The sequence below is a fragment of the Zosterops lateralis genome (assembly GCF_965231275.1).
Source record: "Zosterops lateralis genome assembly, chromosome: 20".
Classification (NCBI taxonomy): domain Eukaryota; kingdom Metazoa; phylum Chordata; class Aves; order Passeriformes; family Zosteropidae; genus Zosterops; species Zosterops lateralis.
In genome coordinates this window covers 8370436-8381171 of record NC_139780.1, presented here as the reverse complement: position 1 = coordinate 8381171, position 10736 = coordinate 8370436, and the positions used below count along the sequence as shown (strand labels likewise).

At 52.2% G+C, this 10736-nt stretch overlaps 1 protein-coding gene across 2 annotated transcripts in view; it reads left to right on the top strand.

Moving 5' to 3' along the window:
* The first annotated feature begins 475 nt into the window (after positions 1-475).
* Positions 476-10736, top strand: part of NACC2 (NACC family member 2) — a 55648-nt gene continuing 45387 nt past the window's right edge. For both annotated transcript variants that reach the window (XM_083875532.1, XM_083875533.1), the window contains exon 1: positions 476-528. The gene's annotated coding sequence lies outside the window, so the exon portion shown is untranslated. The remainder of the gene's footprint in view (positions 529-10736) is intronic.

Genomic DNA, 10736 nt, shown 5'->3' with positions numbered 1-10736 from the left:
AAATTAAAATAGAATAGAATAAAACTAAAAAAGAATGGAATGGGATGGAATAAAATAAAATAAAAAATAAAATAAAATAAAATAAAATAAAATAAAATAAAATAAAATAAAATAAAATAAAATAAAATAAAATAAAATAAAATAAAATAAAATGAAGCAGAGGACACTCCGAGGCGAGCCCCGCAGCCCGAGCCCGCGGGTCCCGCCCCGCTCCGGGCCGTGCCCGCCTCCCGGGGCCGGGGGCAGCGGCCCGGGGGGTTCGGGCTGCGGGGCCGGTCCCGCCCCCGGCTCCTCCCGCGGGTCCCCCCGGCCGGTGCCGCCCCCCGTTCCCGCCCCCGCCCCGCGGGCGGCCCTGGCGCGGAGCCGCTGCCGGTGCCGGTCCCGCCGGGCCGGTCTGTGCGGCGGCTGCCGGCGCTGCTGGGCGAGGTCAGGGAAAGTCCATGTGAGGAGCGGCTGGAATCACTTCCTGCCGCCGCCCGGCCCCGCCGCGTCAGGCCCAGGGCAGCCTCGGGGGCCGGCGCCCCGCAGGTGAGCGCGGCCCCGGGACCCCGGCCCGGCCCCGGCCCCGGACAGCGCCCGGACAGCGCCCAGCCCTCACGGCCCCCGCGCCGGGCCGGGCCGCGCTGAGGGGACGCCACATCGCGCCCTTCCCCCGCAGCCCCGGGGGGCCGGGAAGGGGAAGGGAAGGGGGGACCCCCGGGGCTGGGCCCCCCCGGTAACCCCCGGGGAGCGGGTTGGGGGCCCGGGGAGGTCCCGCGGCTCGGGGGGTCGGGGCGGTGCGGGGACCCCCTCGGGCACTGCGGGCCGCAGGTCGCGTTGGGGGATCAGGGCAGGGGCAGATCGGAGTTTCGCTCTCCGGGGAGGGAAACGCTGCGAAAAGGGAGAGATTGAAACCCAAACCGCGGCCGAACCCTCAGATCGGGGTTTGGGGATGGAGCCGTGGGGCGGCGGGGCTCAGGGGGGTCTGACCCATCAGGGACCCCTCTGTGGGGGCTGGAGCGGCCCCGGCGGTGCAGGGCCGGGGTGGGGGTCGGGCTGGGCTGGGGCAGCGCCCCCGCTCCCCGCCCGCCGCAGCTGCCGTAGTTACAGCGCTCAAGGACTTCTCCAAACATCTTCCCTGCCCTAGGAAAAGCCAGCGCCAGCGGTACATCGCGTGCTGCTCCGCCGGCCCGGCCGGCGGCGAAGTGCAGGATCACTTCCAGCCAAGTCTCCATTACCCGCCGGCTCATTAATTTGAATATTCCTTTTTTTTTTTTTTTTTTTTTTTTTTTTTTTTTTTTTTTTTTTTCCTCCTCTCCCCTCCTCCTTTCCGGAGGCATTTGCGAGGCTTGTGGGCAGCTTGATGTGCTCGCTGCCTGCCAAGTGTTTGCCTCTCGCCCTGCGTAATTGAGGGGCTGGCGTGCCGGCTCACCTTCTCCAGCTGAAATATTAAACAGCAGGAGAAGCTGGGATCGGTAAACAAACCGGGATGATTGCTGCTGCTGCTGCTGCTGCTCCGTGGGGACACTGCCCAGTGGGGTCCTCGGGAGAACCAGGGCTGCTCCAAAGTGCAGCATCCCCAGCATGCCTCACCCCAAATCTCCTGCCACATGCACAGCCTGCTCTGAAATTCCAAGAGATTTTAACTGAAAAGAGCAAAGCTGAGCTGTTCCTTGTGGCCTGGCTTGCTGTGCTTTGCTGTGGGACAGTAAGGCTGTGACCCCAAGGTGATGATGATGGAGGTGATAATGCTTGGGTTTGATATAAGGGGCAAGTATTAAAAAATTAGGGGGGGTCTCATCCTCTCCCTCCTGAGAGTAAATGTCCTCCTATGGCTGTAACTGATGTGTTTTGGGGTTTTTTCCTCCTGCAGAGGCCTTTTAATTAAGGCTTCACTAGGTAAAAGCTGTATTGGGACACTGGAGGGTGGGGATGGATTTCTGAAACTTAAAATCTGTCAAAGAAAAGCCCCCTCCCAAGGTGTCTGGAATTACAGAGAGCAGAGTAAAGCCAGGCATCAGGGCAGGAGCAGGGGGTCCCACTGGGGCCAGGGATGTGGTTTGTGTGTTGGCTGGGCTGTGGCTGTGCAGGGCAGTGTTCCCAAAACATTGTCCAGGGCTCCCCAAGCTTTTCCCAGAGCCCCCCTTTGTTCTGAGAGATGGATGCCATTAGCCAAGATGCGTGCCGTGATGCTGGATCACTTTGGAAGTGATATTTTTGGAGACCTCTGGCAATATAAAAGCCTTTTAGCTCCCCCAGCCATGACTGTGCTTTCCTGAGGGAGCCTGCTGGAATTGGAGGCAGATTTTGGCTCCTCTCAGCCAGTGCCAGTGACAGGGCAGCATCCCCATGCTCGGGGGGACACGGAGCATCCTCACTGCTTATGAGTCCAGGAAAGAAAAATCCCTTCTCCTTGAACTTGAGCCTGGCTGGAGCACCCAGGTGAGTCCCTCTGGACTGGGCTTTGGCTCAGATCCCAGCTGGAGGTGTCAGGAGGAGCGAGGCCACTTTGCAGCATTGCTGGCCAGGGAAAAAAACACCAACAAAGCTCCTGCCAGAGCCTGATCCACCCGGGGAGCTCTGGGCTGGCTTGAGAGAAAACCTCCAGACTGTGTTTTCCGGGCTGGGGACACAACCCAGCTCACCTTGGAATGGAAATATTTATTTCAGGCTGTCTTGTTGCACAGCCCGTGGTCCCTGCCCGGCCTCCTGGAGGGCTGTGGGATCAGCAGGGGTGGGATCAGAGCTGGCACAGCAGTACTGGGGTGACAAGGATTGGGGACAAACATCCTGGAACAACCCAGGAAAGAGTGCTGGGACTCAGCTCCTGCTTTGCTTTGTGTTTAAAAATACTCGAGCCTGACAAAATGGGGTTAGAAGGAGGATTCAGCCATGGCTTTGGATTTTTCCAGGTTTCCTGAGCCAGCAGCTTTTCAGGTGGGGAAATAGGGTGGGATGTGCTGGGCAGAAGGGAACTGCTCCCAGACAGCTCCAGGGATGCTGAGGGACAGGGGAGCTGCACTCGAGTGGCTTTCCCCCCCTGTCTTTTCTAACCTGTCTTTGAGTTTACTTGAACATAATGAAAGAAATAAAACCCAGGCATTCAGCTGGAGGAAATTAAAGGGAATTGTGAGTTCCCTGCCATACCTAATGGCCAGAGCAAGCGTGGTATCTTGCTGCAATTAGGCTTCAAATCGAGCTGAGCCTGTGTTTGGCATCCAAAGAGCAGCTTCCCAGCCCATTTATTCCTCATCCAGGGAAGTGGCAGCGGATCCGATGGTCCTGGGCACCCACTGGGATGGGCACACCTACAGGAGGGCGTGTGGGGGTTTTTTTATTTATTTCATTAAATCGAGCCTGTAGAGCAATTGAGAAATAGGTGAAGCGTGCTTAAAAGAGGGTGAGGCTGTTGGTTTTCTCTACCTGACTTTATTTGCGGAGTGACAGGAATTTTGACAGGCTTTGTGTCTTTTTTAGCAAATCAAGTGTCATGCCAGGTTTGCCTGTGGATGAGATCATTTGCAAAATATGTTTCCCAGCTTGCTTCAGGCATAATTCATTGTGTCAACTGCAATTGCTCATTTGCTAGGAACTGTGATTCATTAGCGGTTTATTTTTTGTTGGGGTTTTTGTTTTTTGGTGGTTTTTTTTTTAAGTTCAACTTGTTTTTAAGCGAATGTTTGGAGGCAGAACAGGAATCTGAAAAAAAAAAAAAAAAAGAAAATTAAATTAAGTCTTACATTCTTTGTAGCCACGAATTCTGCTGTGAAGGGGAAAACTTGCTAAAATGCCTTGTTCCCGGGGAGGGAGAGGCGATCCCAGGCGAGCTCCCCGGGCAGGATTGCGCTCGGCTTTGTCATGTGGTTACTCCTAAATGGGGACGGAGGTAATAAAAATCACACTGCTGGGACAGAGGATGGAAGCAGCCTGTGGAGCTTCCTCCTGCTCCCTGCTGGGGAGTTCAGCCTGGTGGAGGATCCCACGGATCCAGGCTGGGCTGGACAGGAGGGATGAGGGATGCTGGTGCTGTTGGGGCAGCGGTGACGAGAGCAGTTCTTTGGTACGGTGACCAAGACCCCCTGAAAGCTCGTGGCTCAATGGGATAAAATGAAGATAAATAGCCCTTGGCACGGGGTTTGTGCTGTGTGTGTTCCCGAGGCTGCTCGCAGCCGCTGCAGTTTGGCCTCAGGCTTTTCAGAGGTCCCTCATGTCAGACTTCTCACAGGGTTTTTGCCTGTCAAGTACATTTTTTGCTGTTGCGTTTCCTATGAAGACAAATATTTCAGTGCATTTTTTTCCCCTAGGTGGGTGGATGGGGGGGGGGCAGGAATTGCAGCCACAAACTACCCTGCACTAACAAACCAGCCTGTGTGGGCTGAATAAATGGATACACTTTTCACCAAAAGATTGATTTTATTTTTTTTCCCATACAACTTCTAAGTGATTATGTACATAAAATGCACATTTAAGCATAAGTAACTTGACAGGTTGTGGTTTTTTTTTCTATTTTCCCCCGTGCAACAATTCTCTATAAAGCACTCTTAAAATGTTTTAAGGTTTGGCTTGTTTTTTTTTTTTTTTTCCTTGCGTATTTGCGCGTTCTCTCCTTTTTTTAACTGATAAAAGACTTTTTGCAAGCCAGGAAAAATTGGGAAAGGGGGAGAGAGAGCACAGGAACGTGGGGAGTCTGCTGACTTCTGGCGCGCCGGCGCCGTGCCCAGGCCCTGCCAGTTTGCTGCGGAGCCCAGTGCCAGGAGCCAAGGGCAGCAGAGCGTGAGCACAGGGAGGTGGCTCCATCACAGTGACCATATATAGTCACTGGGACGAGATTAAACACTTCACCTCCCCGGTGTCATCCCCACGCCAGTGAAGCCATTATCGGCATCTATTCATCATTCATTAAAACAACAGGAGGAAATTCCTTTTTTTTCCCTCCCCACTCCCCTGCAGCAGCAGAGCTGTATGGGTTGGGGGAGAGCAGCCAGGTGTTTTTCATCCCTAGGGGCTGGATTTCAGCAGCACAGCCCGTGCAAGGAGCTGGGGGTTGTGTGGGGCTGAGGATGAGGAGGAGAAGGGTCCTGGGTGCGGGTGGCAGCGCTGGCTCCTCTCCACACGCTCGTTCCTGCCGTGGTATCCACTGGGAAGCATATGGCAGCCTGGGAGATAAATATATATATACATTTTGTGTGGGGGGACATGTTTTACATGCCAGTTCTCCCTGTCATAGGACAAACATTTACACTCGGATTATGTGAAGCATTAGGGAAGCAGGAGAGAACATCAATCCTTGCAGGGAGGCTGCAGGAGATGCTGGGCAGTGGTGACAGAGCAAAAGGGGTGATGATGGTTTGGCCCTCCTGAGCTTGATGGGATTGTGCTTCACAGAGGTTTAACATGAGACATAAATAAAGGGGTGGTATTTTGTGGTGTGCCATGCAGAAGGCAATGGCCAGGTGTCTAAAGGAGATGGGGAGTGAGGATTTATACATTTGAAGGTGGATAAAAGATTTGATTTCCAAGGGAGGAGGCAGATGGGGCTTGCTGAGAGACTTCCAGGGGGATGCATGAGCCTGGCTGCCCTGTGGGAATACAGACCCCTCCTGACAGAGGCACTGCTCCATGGCTGAGATCCTGTGGGATGAAGTTCCCACAAGCAGGAGTGACCTCTCTCCAAAGGTGCCCCTTCACTAGAAACTTCCCTCAGCACCTCACCAGCTGCAGCAGCCTTAAAGGACTAAACCTGGGTAGGATAATGTGCATTTTGTTTGTTCTGTTCTGGCTGGAATCACGTCCTCATGGCAAACTTAGGGATTATGATTTCCTAATGGGGCATGAGGAGGCTTTGAATCCCTCTGATTGCATCCTCTCCCTTCTAAGAAGTTCCGATGAACTGGGAAGGAAAACTGTGGTTTTTGTGTCACCCTTGCAGCTGCAGCTTGGCCTCAGGGCAGGTGGCAGAACCATCTCTCTCACTCATTTCTACTAACCAAAGTTGTTTAAAATTTCATCTGTCTGCTCCCCAATTATCTGCTCCTTCTGTGCCTCCGTTTATCCATGCTAGCATCATCAATACATGCCCATGCTTAATGAAACATTATGGCTTAGGTTTAATTGTCTTCTAATTAAGTAAAATAAAATTTTGCACGGTGGTTGCAACAGCATCTTTCCTGTCTGGGAATTGTGCTGTGCTGGAGGTACCTGAGCCCAGGGAGTGGTGACAACCACAGTAGTGCCATTCCATGGAGAAGGGGATGGACAACAGCAGCAGCCTCCTCCCCTGAACCTGCTGCTCCTCTCTGTCACCCTGGTTGAATTTGATTAATTACCAGCAGCTTTTTTTTTTTTGATAAACCTCTGCATTTGGTGAAGCTGCTGGGGTTGTTGCTTCAGCACATCCACCCTGACGGGCACAACCTGAACACCTGGGGAAAAGGTGCCCCTGTTCAAAGTCAGGGCATGCAAGTGTAGGGCTGAATTTTTGACTCTTGTCTGAGCACAGTTTCTACTCTTAATGCATCATTAACATGGTTTTCTGCATTTCATTCTGTTCCCATTACAGCACTCAGTTCCGTCTGTTAATTTTGGTATGTTGATATTTTTGTTGTCAGCAGTTTTTGGTTTTTTTTTTTTCTTTTTTGAAGCATATAAAAACCATTAGTGTGAAAGAAGATTAAAAAGATACATTACAATTAAAATGTTAATGAAATCGGCATCATACAACTTTTGAAGCCATTTAGGCATTAATCTTTCTTGGTCTCATGTCCATTAACTCGGGCGATTCTTATTCCACACTGACCCCTGCTGAGAGAGTCGTGCTATAATTGGATTTTAAGAACTGGGGGGAAGAAAAGGAGGGAGAGAGAAAAGCCTTGGGAAAAAGGGGAAGTTGGGAAGGTTGCCTTCACTTTCTGTGTGGTATCCGTGGAAATGAACCCTAGAAAACCCAGCCGTGTGGCTCCATCACTCCCCAACCATGTGTGTCCCCCAGGTCATGGCTGGGAATGTGGGAATGCCGGGGTCAGAGGCTGGGCAGAGCCCTGAGAAGCTCCAGGCTGGGCTGCTCCTGGGCTCTGGCTGTCACCGTGACCTTGGGCAGGACACCAGCACCGGACTCTGCCTGGGTTGATCCCGGTGTAACGTGAGCAGGGCTGGAGCAGGATGGTCAGAAGCCTTTTTAAGGCTCTGGGAGGAAGGGAATGGGAGAGCAGCAAGGAATCGTTTGTCATTATTGCTCTTCAGCTTTTCCCAGTCCCTCCAAAATAATATTTCTGTGTTTTATCTGTTTGGGTTTGTTTGGGTTTGTTTGTTTTTTAATAAGAGGCTCTTTTTCTGCTTACACAATATTTGAATTGGGACCAGCCCCCCTCCCCAGGCGAAAGAGAAGGATTGACTAATTCACAGGCTGTGTAGTCAATCCAACATCAGGACTTCTTGACTCACCACACAGCTCCCAGGATCCGTGCCACGGCTGCATCAGGGCCATGGGCTGTGCTCAGCCCCTCCAGAACACTCTGTGCTGGTCACTCCGAGCCTTACACACTCCTGGACACCTTCTCCAGAGCTTTGCCTGTGCTGCCCAAGAACTTTTCACCTCCTGTGGGATGTTGGATAAATTGGGAAGTCCTTTAGGGAGGAGCACTCTCCTTGCCAGCATGGGGACAGGGTTTGGGGTTTTTGGGAGGGTGGCTGTGCTGCTCTCCAGGCAGTGATGCACCTCAGCACTGGCTGAGCTGGAAGTCCAGAGATGAGCACATCCCGCCAAGGGAGGAGTGGAGTACCAGCCCAGCTTGTGTTTATGCTGCAAGCATGAATTTTTATTTATATATATTTAAAAAAAGAAAAAAAAAAAAAAAGGCTGAACAGATCAGTGGAAGCCTCAGAGCTGCCACCTCCCCGGCGCTGCTCTCTCCCTGCTCACAGAGGGCAGGAGAGGAGGGCTGGATGGTGCTGGGCTGCCCAGGGAGCCCAGTGGAGCTGTCACATCTGCAGGGCTGGGGAGAACACGCTGGCAGCTCCCGGGGCTGGGTTCATGCCGTGGGAAGTGAGGCGTGAAGCACAGAGCGTGCTGCTGGCACTGCATCACAGGGACACTGGGCAGCCCCGGCTGGGGAAGTGCTTCCTTGGAGCTCTGGAGTGCCTCTGCACGCACAGCACAGCCTGGGGTTTAATTGTTTTACTCCCTTTTTATGTGGGATCATAAAAAAAAAAGAAATCATCATAATTTATAGTGGTGTTGTTTTGCGTGGAGGCATCGTGTGAATTTATAACCTGAGAGAATTGGGGATGGGGATCCAAAATTGTCAAATAATGGCAGGAATGGGGGAGGCCTTGCCAGAGTGTGTGACCCATCCTTGTCCCAGCTCAGCTGGTCAGATGAACTGGGGGTGTGTTCTGGCACAGGGAGGTGGTTTGTGTCTTTGGGTGAAACCAGCAGCATTCGTGCCAGTCAAGTTAAATGTCCTTAGGGGAAGGGAAAGTTCTAGGCCCAGGGAGAAGGAGCAAGGAAAAGCAACCCTGGACATTCCCAGTGAATCTCCTGGCCCAGCACACAGGTGGGATTTCCAGCAGGGTGAATGTCTGCTCTGCAGGCTGAGCGAGAAGCACACCAGAATCAATATCTCAGTAGTCCAATAAAACCTGTGGGAATTTCATTTCAGCTCATTTCAAGTGATCTAATAACTGGCCTTTCAGATGGCTGCTGGGTGTTTGGTTTCTTTGTGCAACTGTGAAAATGTAGATTGAGCCCAGGGTACTCGCAGTGCTTTGGTTTGGCAGTGGGAGCCTCCACCCCAAGGTTTGCTCTGGGGTCAGGCAGGGAGGGCTGGGACTGTGTCACCAGATTGGGGGTTTGGCTCTGGGTGGTTTTCAGATCCACTGGTGGGTTCTGATTCCAGCTTGCAGCAGTGATTTAGTGTCCACCACACCTCTGCATACCCTCGGGAGCCAGTGGGAGCTCCAGCAGAGCAGCTGGAGGTACCTGAGCCACAGGGTACCTTCATGAATATTTTTGCAATCAAGTTTAGGAAGTTGCCTCATTTACCTTCCCTTTAAGATCCCAAACTGGCTGTTGCTTTATTTCTGAGTGCCTTAGGAGAGGTGTATCCTGCAGTAGTTGCTGACTAATCTGCATTGGCAGGAGAAATGATGCAGAAGGGAGGACTTAACTCTTTGCAGGGGGACAGGAGGGCAGCACAACTTGGAGGGTGGGGAAAAACAAAGAGAACCTGCAGCCTGTGTGTGTCTGGTCCAGGCTGTCACTCCAGTACATCTGGGCAGAGCATTGTGCTTTTTTTTTTTTTTTTTTTTTTTTTTTCTTGACCATCATCAAGACACAGAGAACTCTGGTGGCACATTGGTGATGTCCACCGTGCAAAGTATTGCAAGTGACTTTGAACAAAAATATTCCTTACTCTTCTAGTAAGGTTCTATAAAGTGACAGTCATGATTTCTTGGTTCATTCTCACACCTCCCAAGTGGTATTTCCCTTCAAAATCCTTGTAGATGCAGTTCAGTTGCAATTTATTTAATTAATTGTATTTATGAAGCATCACCAAGTGCCAGCCCCACTGAAGCCATGCTCCTGCAGCCTCCCCTGGCTGTGCCTCAGGGATTTGTGCTGTTTGGATGCTTCAGTGTCCCCTCCCCAGCCTGCAGCCTGCTCCTGACCTCTCCTGTGTGCCTCAGGAATGCTGTGTAAGACCCAGGGTGCAGCATTAGCAATGGAAATATTTGGCACACCCTGGTGCCCGCCCCGGCGCACGTGCCGGCAGCTCTGCTGTTGGCTGGGACCTGGGAGAAGTTCTCCCTCCTGGTGTCCAGGTGACAGGAGGTGGGTTGGGAGCTTAGGGATTGTGTCTGGTGGTACCACCCACAGGTGTGGATGGATATGTCAGTTTGGGGGGGAAAAAAAGGAGAGATTTGCTGGTGGTTTTTGAAGAAAAACCCAACTTCCCAATGCTTGCAAAGCTGCTCGAGGAAGCCTGGGATGAGGTGTAGTGAGGAGCTGCTTGGAACTTGTTTCAAAAGGTATGAAAAGGGGAAATGGGGTGGGGTGAAGGATTGTTCTCCTGCCCATCACTGGATGTAGTTGGACAAACTCTCCAAGTTACCAGAAGTTGTTGAGGCGAGGGATGATCTCATGAGCCTGGGATGGTTTCATACCCAGGGCAGTGGTTGAGCTGCCTCAGCGAGCTCAGACTGACATCCCCAGAGGCTCTTTTCTCCTTGCCTTGGCTGCTCAGATCTGGCATTTGAATTTTAGTCTTCGTTTTGTAGGTGGGACAAGAACCACCCACCGTGCAGGCTGAATGATGCCCTGTTGTGTGTGTCACAGGCGTGGGCGCCACTGGCTGTGCTGTACGTGCTGCCCACTGGGGCTGCCATGGGCACAGGCTGGGGACAGTGGCTCTCTGGGACACATTCTGGTGTTGGCACTGCCCTTGGGAGCACAGCCCACCCCCTGGACCCTGCTCCCCAAATCTGAGTTACATCATTTGTATCATTGGTCCTAAAGTGAATTTCTTTGCTCCTGATCCCATGTCCTCCTGCAAGGGCTGTCCCAGGAACCTCCCTCTGCTCCTTGTAGTTCAGGGAAGGTTAGCTCAGGTTTAAACCACTTGGCTGTGGCTGTTAAGTCTTAGTGACATATTAAGTATTTAATATCCAAGTGCATTATCTTCCCACCCACATCCCCCTTCGGAGATGGGCTGAGGGAAATCGCCGGCGCCCACATCTCACAGGATCCTGCCCGGCAGAGT